Here is an 8,434-nt window from a genome sequence, read left to right on the forward strand (position 1 = left end):
CTCCTGGCTTTTGGGTAGTTTTCTTTCTGGCTTGTATAATCTCTTCTAAAGATATGTTGTTAAATCTATGATGTACCAGGTCTTGGAAATGCCTTCGGGGCACAGAGGAACTTCGTGATTTTTCTTCAGCCAGTAAATATAATTTGAGCTTTTAAAAAAAGCGAAGTGAAGCCGCTTTCACAAACCGGGGGAAAAAAATCCCTTCTCCCCTCGCCTGCTTCCCTGCTGTGTTCAGAGCCTGAATCCTCAAGGAAAAAGCCACTCACTGCACAAAGATTAGCAAACAGATGAAAACAGATATCACAAGCTCTGGTGTAAAAACCTGAATTTCTGAGGCAGGGAGCTGCTGTCAGGGTAAATTGTCCCACTGGCGGCACAGGCGATGGGGAGCAGGCTTCAGGAGGTGTCCTTCTGCCAGCACCGCTAGGCTTTACCCTGCTGAAGGATAAAAAGGCAAGAATTTTTAATACAATAATAGGTGATATTTGCTGATCTTTCCCCAGAAATATATCACCACGTAGTCATTGCAAAACCAGATTCATCCCCTGGTGAAGGAAGGAGGTAGCCTGCTACCCCTCGGAGCAGCGACTGCGTCATCTTCTCTCGGCCAGCATTGCGCAGTTGGCTTTTAATCAAAATATTGCACAGATGGACCAATGCAGCAGTTGTTTGCTGATGCAGAAGAGCAATAGGAGGTCAGCTTTAGGTTGCAGGGGTAAATTTTTAATAACAAAAGAGGAAGTAGGCTGCTCTGCTTTGGAGCTGTAAGTAAGTGTGATGGATGTTGCCTCCCTGTGCTGCAGGCTCAGTCCCCCATGTTCATCAGTTGCCTCATACAGCCAGGAGCATCCCAAATTAAGTCATCGCTTCCGAGCACACCTTATTTGTGAACTGTCCCTATTAACATTTTAATAGGTACATCCTTCAGACTCGCTTCCAAGTAGCTCCTGGAAGGGCTGAGCTCTTCAATACACAGCCTGAATAGTAAAAAAAATCACTCTGCAGTAATATGCATTAGACTGATTTGATAAGTGCAATGAACCAAACTGCTGGGGATTTGTGCAGCTCTGCAGAGAGTAACGGTGTGGGAAAGGATGCTTTGTGCGGCTCTCGGAGCACCACTTCCCCCTCACAATTAAACCCCCATTGCTGCAGGTGTTTGGCTTGAACAAAGCTAAGAGAGTGCGGCACAGTGTGTCTTTACAAAGCCTGTGAAAACAAACGTTGTCCTCCTGCATGCCGAGGGATTCCCTGCCCTGCCCCGTATCACCAGCAGTGCTGGCTCCAGGCTGGCTGCGGGCACCTGGAGGGGATTCAGCTGTGGGAGAAGGAGCCCAAAGTGCCCCTTTCCCTCCCGCCGAGCCCAGCACCCACGGCATCACCTGCACACCCTGTGGCCCCTCCAGGGCTCGAGGCATCGCCCACAGCATCGAGTCGGGGTTCACAACTCGTGCTGCTGCCGAAAAGCTCTGCCACCCACTCCAGTGTGCCCAATCCACCAGGAATTCTGCCTGGGTGAGCAAAAAGCCAGAGGAGCAGGTGGAGGCATTGGCTTTTACGGCAGCACGATGAAGGGGAAGCCATGACAGCAAGTCCTGGTCTTTTCCGGGTCTCCCACTCAGAGCAGAAACCGATGGCTGTAAGGCAAAACTGTGGTTTGGGTAACCAAAGCTGAGCCTTTGCCAAAACCAGCAAGGCTTGAAGCCGTGCCGAGTGTGAAAAATGACACGTCTTCCGATGTGCCTTTTGGGCACCGGCTGCATCACATCCAACCTGAATCACCCACCCCAGTGCTCATCCCGAGGACAACTCGTGGGGTGGGATATGCCTGGGGCAGGGACAGAAATAGGCAGTTCCCAAAAACAGTAATCGGGGTGGATGAAGTGCTGGAGGGGCATCCTGGGGGGATAATAGCAGCGATAATGCTGAGGGGAGACAAAAGGACTGCATGCAATATTATGAAAGAAGAAAATGCTGGCAAAATAATTAGGCTGTAATTACGGGTTATTTCATATTCTATGACATCTAAATGTCAACCCCGTAATGCTGTAACAACAAGCACTTGATACAGCACCGTGCTGCACGCCTGATGAGTGCAGCCCCGGGAGAGGCGCAGCAGCCTTTAGCTCTGCTCCCGCTCCCCTTCCACCCCGCGCGCAGAGCCATGACGTGCATCAGGAGACACGAGGCCACCCTCGCTTGGCACCCAGGTCCAGGGGGTCATGCCGTGACCAGGGGGTCACACCGAGCAGGGTGCCCTTCGCCTTTCCCAGCAGAAATGACCAGGCAATGACAGTACGTCCACCACGGGGGTGGAAAAATGCTCAGAGTCCTTAGTCAGCACCGGTGCAAATATCCAGGAACCCACTTGAACTGGTGTTCATAAAGTTCTCCATCGCTGAACTCCATCACTTTGCCCTGCCTAACTCTTTAGGGCATGAAAGTGCAGAAAAATATCTGGCTGAAGCTCACCTCTCTGGTCCTGCTGTCACAGATGCTCCCCCCAAACAAGTGTCTCTAATCCGCCCGCCTTCATGCCTCAGTGCTGCACGGATCACGCCTTACCCACTAATTCTGCCAATATGGTTAGTTCCAAAGCACAGCGGGTGAAATTACAGCAGCACTTGCTGCTAAGGAGCCTCCTCCACCCAATTAGTGGTTTCAAAGAGTTTCAGCTGATTGTGGGGTTTGATCATTTTTTGATTTTTCCCGTGGGCACTGCTCATCGCAGCGTCCAGCCAGACGAAAAAGGTCTTCCCGCTCTGAGATGAATTTGTTTTAACACCAGAGAAAGCTCCTTCCTCCTGTCAGCCCTGTCGGGAGCACCGTGCTCGCCTCCCGTGGAGCCCAGGACCTCGTGTGCAACATCAGCTGCTCCTGAGAGAGCAAAACCCATGCTGGTTTTGGGCACCTTTTTTTTTTAGGATAGGGCTAGATGGGACCAAAGTTCCCCCCACCCTGCACACCCACCTAACTGGCGTTGTAAACTTGGTGTTGCCGATGCCCTGGTAGCACTGGGCACATGGAGCAATTCTTTCTCTCCCTTGGTAAAAGGAAAAGGTGACTCAGCCCAGGCCAGCCAAGCCCTCGGCTACGACCTGCTCCTTCCTGTAATTCGCAGAGTTCCCGCTTTATTGTCTGAACAGCCACAGCATATTTCCAACTAATGCAAGAGGAAGCTTTCAGCCTTTGAACTTGGCCATTTCAGTTTCTCAATCTACTTCAAAGGAAAATTTCCTAGCCGAGCCATGGATCACCCCCGACTGGTCGTACTGCTGTGATTTTTTTTTTTTAATCTCTTGGGAAATAAATTCACAGAATTGGCTTCTCTCCCTTCTCAGATATGAAAGCATCTCCCCAGCTCTTTCCAGGTAGGATGATGAATTACAGAAGGTTTGACTGGAACAGCATATAAATAAGAAATGTGTGGAAACGTGGTACTTTTTTCCACCTTATGTTTGCATGTTGAAAACAGCTCTTGCGGTGATTTCCTTTCCTCAGTCGCTCCCCTGCAAAGAAACCCAGAACTGCTTCTGCCCCAGTCCTTGGGAAAGGCTGCAAAGTGATGGAGGCAAACCTCTGGCTAACTCGATTTCCTCAGCATCGCCTCAACGTGCCACAACATCTCATGTCCCCCATGAACCACTGGAGTTGCTGGTTGAAATCACACATCTCAGGGCTTCTCTGAGTGCCTGAAGAGTGAGCTGGTGGTCAAATCTCCCGTCACCTTTGGAAATCAATGATGTGCACAGAGTCCTGGAAATCAGGGGGCTGAGAAAGGTGCCTGGAGGATGGGCTTCAGTATCGACATCCCAGCTTTTAGCAGTCTTCTGCGATAACCAGCTTTGCTTCTTCCTCATTTCTACTCCCTTTCTTGCAGGCTGAAGGCCTGTTACCACTAATTTGGAAATACTCTGTTGCAAAATGTGAGGCATTGAGTTCAGAGTGAAACCCTGACACAATCTGCATTCGAAAGAGCCAGGACTAGGGAAACTTTCCATATGAATTGCAAATTTCTCCCCTTCTCTCTGCAGCTGTCTCACATCTCCAACTCATTTTGACACATTTTGGTGAGAATTTGGTCAAAAGGACAAGAACCAGCTGTGGTGCCGGCTCCTGGTTCACATCATGTCTCCCGGCAGTTGCTTCAAAATAATTATCTGGTATCATGTTAGGAGTGACGGGATGCCTGGTCATCGGCTACTGGTCCTTATAGTCCTGGATTGCATCTGCCAGCCCAGTGCAGATGCCAGACACCGCAGGCGTGCAGTGGTCCTGATGGGTTTACGAATTTGTGCTTTCGGCCCCAAGTCAGGAAACAGTCACTTTTCACCAGTACCGGGCATGGGTTCAGGATAATATGGTGCTGACACCTCTTCGCTGCTTCCAGTCAGCCTCTGGCAACCTTTGCACTTAGATAGCGGTTTGTTTATCGCCTCTTACCTCTGAAGATAATCTTGTCTCTTTTCCCTACCTCTTGTTTTGGCACGTCCAGAAGAGGCTTTCCCCCTCACCAACTGTCGTTAAGGCTTCGAGGAATTTCCTCATCTCTCCCACCCTTGTCTAAAAGGTAAATGCTTTGGGCCGGAGCTGCCCTCGCTGGGTGGCCATGCAGTGCTTGGCACGGTGGAGGGGGCTTCAGATGGGGGCTTCTCATGCACAAAGTGCTCCCTAAAATAAATGCTAACTCAGTTGTTCCTTGCCTGTGCAGGGCATATCTTGATGAAGTCTTGAGCTTCCCCATCTCAGCGGTAATCAGAGATGCAGACTCGTGGAGAGCATCGTTACTGCATCACTGCTGGGAGGTTTTGTATATTTCTATGGAAGTTGCAGATGGGACTGCAGCTGCCCGCTGGGCACCAGTGGTGCTGGCAGCACCCTGCGGGTGCGTGGTGCCAGCTGGCCCTGTGCCACCAGCCTTACTGCAATGAGCAGCTCTGGTGACACAGAGAGCAATTTTCTGGGGCCAGCCACAGCACCATCTTCTGCAAAGCAAGAGATTTCAGTGGTCAAACCAAAGAAAGAGAAGATCTTCCCTTCTAGAAAGCTTCGCATCAGCATTTTTTTTGCTTTGCTTCACTGAAGTCATGCTTCTTTTGACACTTTTGAACATGGCACAAATCACTAGCACCTCACACCCCGGGAGGAGGCTTCCCACAGAGAGGGGTGCTCCACGTGTTCGCTGATGCCTCCTTAGGTACGCTGCATGGCGCTGCGAGCAAGGGCTCGCGTCCAGGGCAGAGCATGCACAATGCTAAGAAATAGCTTTTATTTGCTTTTATTTATGTTCATTAATATTTCCTTTTCTATAGTCTAGTGCATGTAATTGTTGCTTCTTCATTGCAGTTACAGTGCTTTCTTCATTGCAATTACAGTGCAAATACTATAGACAGGATAAATGCAATACAAATGGAACTTGCTTAAAAATCAGGAAATACTTCTGGGGAGGTGTTTCTGTTTGCTTGGTTGTCTGCTCTGGTAGGTGATGCAGGTTTGTGGCTATGGATGAGATCTTTCCTAGAGCACTGCCTTAGCTGAACAGTTTACACTTGTTCCTTAGTATATGAAGGCCATTCATTCTTGCCTGCCAAACAGCTGTAAGCAGGAACTTAGCAAACATTTTATCTATGAAAAATCCACAAAAATACACCACAAAACCCCAAGGAAATCAGGGGCTTCAGGGTGGATTCTGTCCCATGTGTGAGGGTCTTCCTGTCCCCTGGGCTTATTGCATTGGTGGAGGAAAGAGTAATCCATGGGCCTTTCTCTCTTGTAATTAATACTTTTCTCTAGGTAATTAAGAAATCTCAAGCCTCAATAAGTGCAAGGAGGAAAACAGGCAAACAGGCCCCGCCTGATCCACTCCTGCGTGCCCTGCCAAACAGACAGCTCCGCAGGCAGCACATGGTGGTAACTCCTGGGAAAAATGGCCTCAGGGTGACCTGGTGGGGGAAATGACTCCGGACAGGGTCACCCCCATGCCAAGGCCAAAATAAAGGACCTCTCCCCCAGCAACGAGCCCCACTCCGACAGGAGCTCCAGAGAGAACGGCCAGTTGCAGTTGCAAGTCCCCTCTCTTGCCCAGCCCTCCAGAAACCCCCCCGGTTCCCACGTCCTCGGTGGGTTACTGTAGCATCCAGGTCTATAACAGCAAGCAGCAGGGAAGGGCAACTGTGGATACAGCGGGCTGCTCTGGGTCCCCCGAAATCAGTGGGAACATTTCCACTGGTGGCAGCTGAAGCAGATTTGAGTTGCAACGACAAGCCACTGACAGCAGGGTCAAGGCTGGCATCGGCAAAGCTGCGGGTTGGCATTGGCACTAGTGAGCAACAGCAGGGAAGTTTGGTACCCATCACCCGATGCTCCCCAGCCCCCCCAGCACACCCCAGCCCTGCCTCTGCCTCATTGCACACAAACGTCTGACCCAGAACTTTCAATTTCATGAATATTTAAACCTAGAAGCCAGATGCGAGAAAATCCTTCCCTGCAGAAAGCGGTTAGAGACAGTAAATGAGCCACTGCGCTAGTGTAGGAGCAGCATTGCCCAGCAGGGATTTCCCCCGTGGAGGAGGTGGACACACAGGCCCTGCCTCGTGGGCTCCAGACCCCACGCTGGGGACTCACGGGTGGAAGCAACACAGGGCAAAGCCTCCCTCCCCCGCATCCTTCTGCCTGCGAGAGGGGAGGGTGGTGCTGAGCGAAAACGAAGGCAACGAGAGCCGCAATGAGCAGAAATGAGGGTGGGAGTATGGAGGGGCTCCGAGGGATGAAAATCCCTTAGCAAATAACGAGGCTTGTAAATTAGTCCTACTTAATAAAAATGTGTGACTAAATTAACTTTCCCTGCTGGTTAAATCTGTTCAGCGTTTCTCTTGCACCATTAAGCAAAGTCTGGCAAGGCAGCTTACCTCTCAAGCACATAATACGGCACTATCTATAATGGGTAACATTTTCTGTTTTGTCATGCCTTCATCTTGCTGAAGAACAACACCTCGCAGGAGAGCAAAGCAATTTCCAGCAGCTCTGCCTCCCGCCAGGCCCCCCACCCAGGGAAAGCATCGCAGCCCAATTCGGCACCAGGGACAACATTCCTGATGTGCTGCACAAGCTGTTCCTGCCGAAGCGGGGACTGTCGGAGCATCCTCTGCTCCTCAGGGCTTCCCTTCCCATTTCTGTTCCTGGGATCCTGCTGACAACCCCAGGGAGGTGAAAAAACAGGTTACTGCAGGGACTAAGCTCCTTCCAGCCATGCTGGCAGGTCCCCTCTGCTCACCCCGTGCAGGCTGCCCTGGGTCTCTGCCGCACACTTCTTTAGGTTTATCTCCATACCTGTGCTTTCCCCATGACTCTCCTTGCTGGTCCTGCAGGCTGGAAACCACCCAGAGCTCTTCTTCCCTGAGTCTCCCACTCAAGTATCATGTTTGCCACAGTTTCCTGGGTTTCATTTTTCACATGAAAATGGGTTAAGTGGCATAATGGCAAAGAGCCAACTCTCAAAATCCCCTTTCTCCTCAAAAGAGATTCATCACTTACTTAACTTATGTATGATACATATCTACATTTGATGACATCAACTCAAGCAACAGTACTCTTGTGTTAACACCTTTTCACGGGCATTGATTTCTCAGTGATATTCAAGTGTATCAGCCTTCAGCATACACACGTTTTAACATCAGTACAACTTCACCTCTAAAATAACTGTAACGGGTATCAAAGTGACTTTTCCTTCCTATATTTAAAAAAAAACCCTTCCGACACTAACAAGATGACACTTCACAGCACAGTGTAACACTTCACAATGTTTATTACCCTCCTTTCTAAGTAAAGATACCTCAGCATCAATATGATAAAAGCCAGTTTTTCGGCTACCACCCAACCCTCACCCAACCCTCACCTCCTCACCAGTGCTTCACAAGGTGTTCACCTTCCAAACGCAAATTCTTCCCTTACTGATTTCTACATGGCTATTAAAGCAAAAAAAAGATGTGTGAGGGTCACGAGGCTGAGGAGACGGATGGCACGTGGGGCACGATCCATTGCCTCCTAGGGCAGATGTCCAAACGAGGGCAGGAGAATTGACCCCTAGATACAGGCAGGCAACAGGGGCTCTGCTGCCCATGGTTCCCTGTCACTGAAACCGCTGAAACTGGTGTGATACCCACCAAGGAACTTTATAAAAATCTCATCCTTAGTCTTTTCTGCAAAATGGAAATGGGAGCACAGCTCTGCTTCATGAAGGGTTTATGAAGGCTGCGACTCTGGAGGCAGAGGCAGAGCGGCAGTACCTCACACTAATTATTATCCTTTCAAGCAGATGTAATTATGCTAATCAAGGCTTGTCTGATGCTGAATTTTACAATCTAGAAGTGCAAAGTTCCCAGGATTAGTCTTTAGTGGTTAAAATTTAATGGGAGCTGAAGAGAGCGGGAGCTTC

The sequence above is a fragment of the Pygoscelis adeliae genome, unplaced genomic scaffold (genome assembly GCF_000699105.1).
Source record: "Pygoscelis adeliae isolate BGI_AS28 unplaced genomic scaffold, ASM69910v1 Scaffold286, whole genome shotgun sequence".
NCBI classification, from domain to species: Eukaryota; Metazoa; Chordata; class Aves; order Sphenisciformes; family Spheniscidae; genus Pygoscelis; species Pygoscelis adeliae.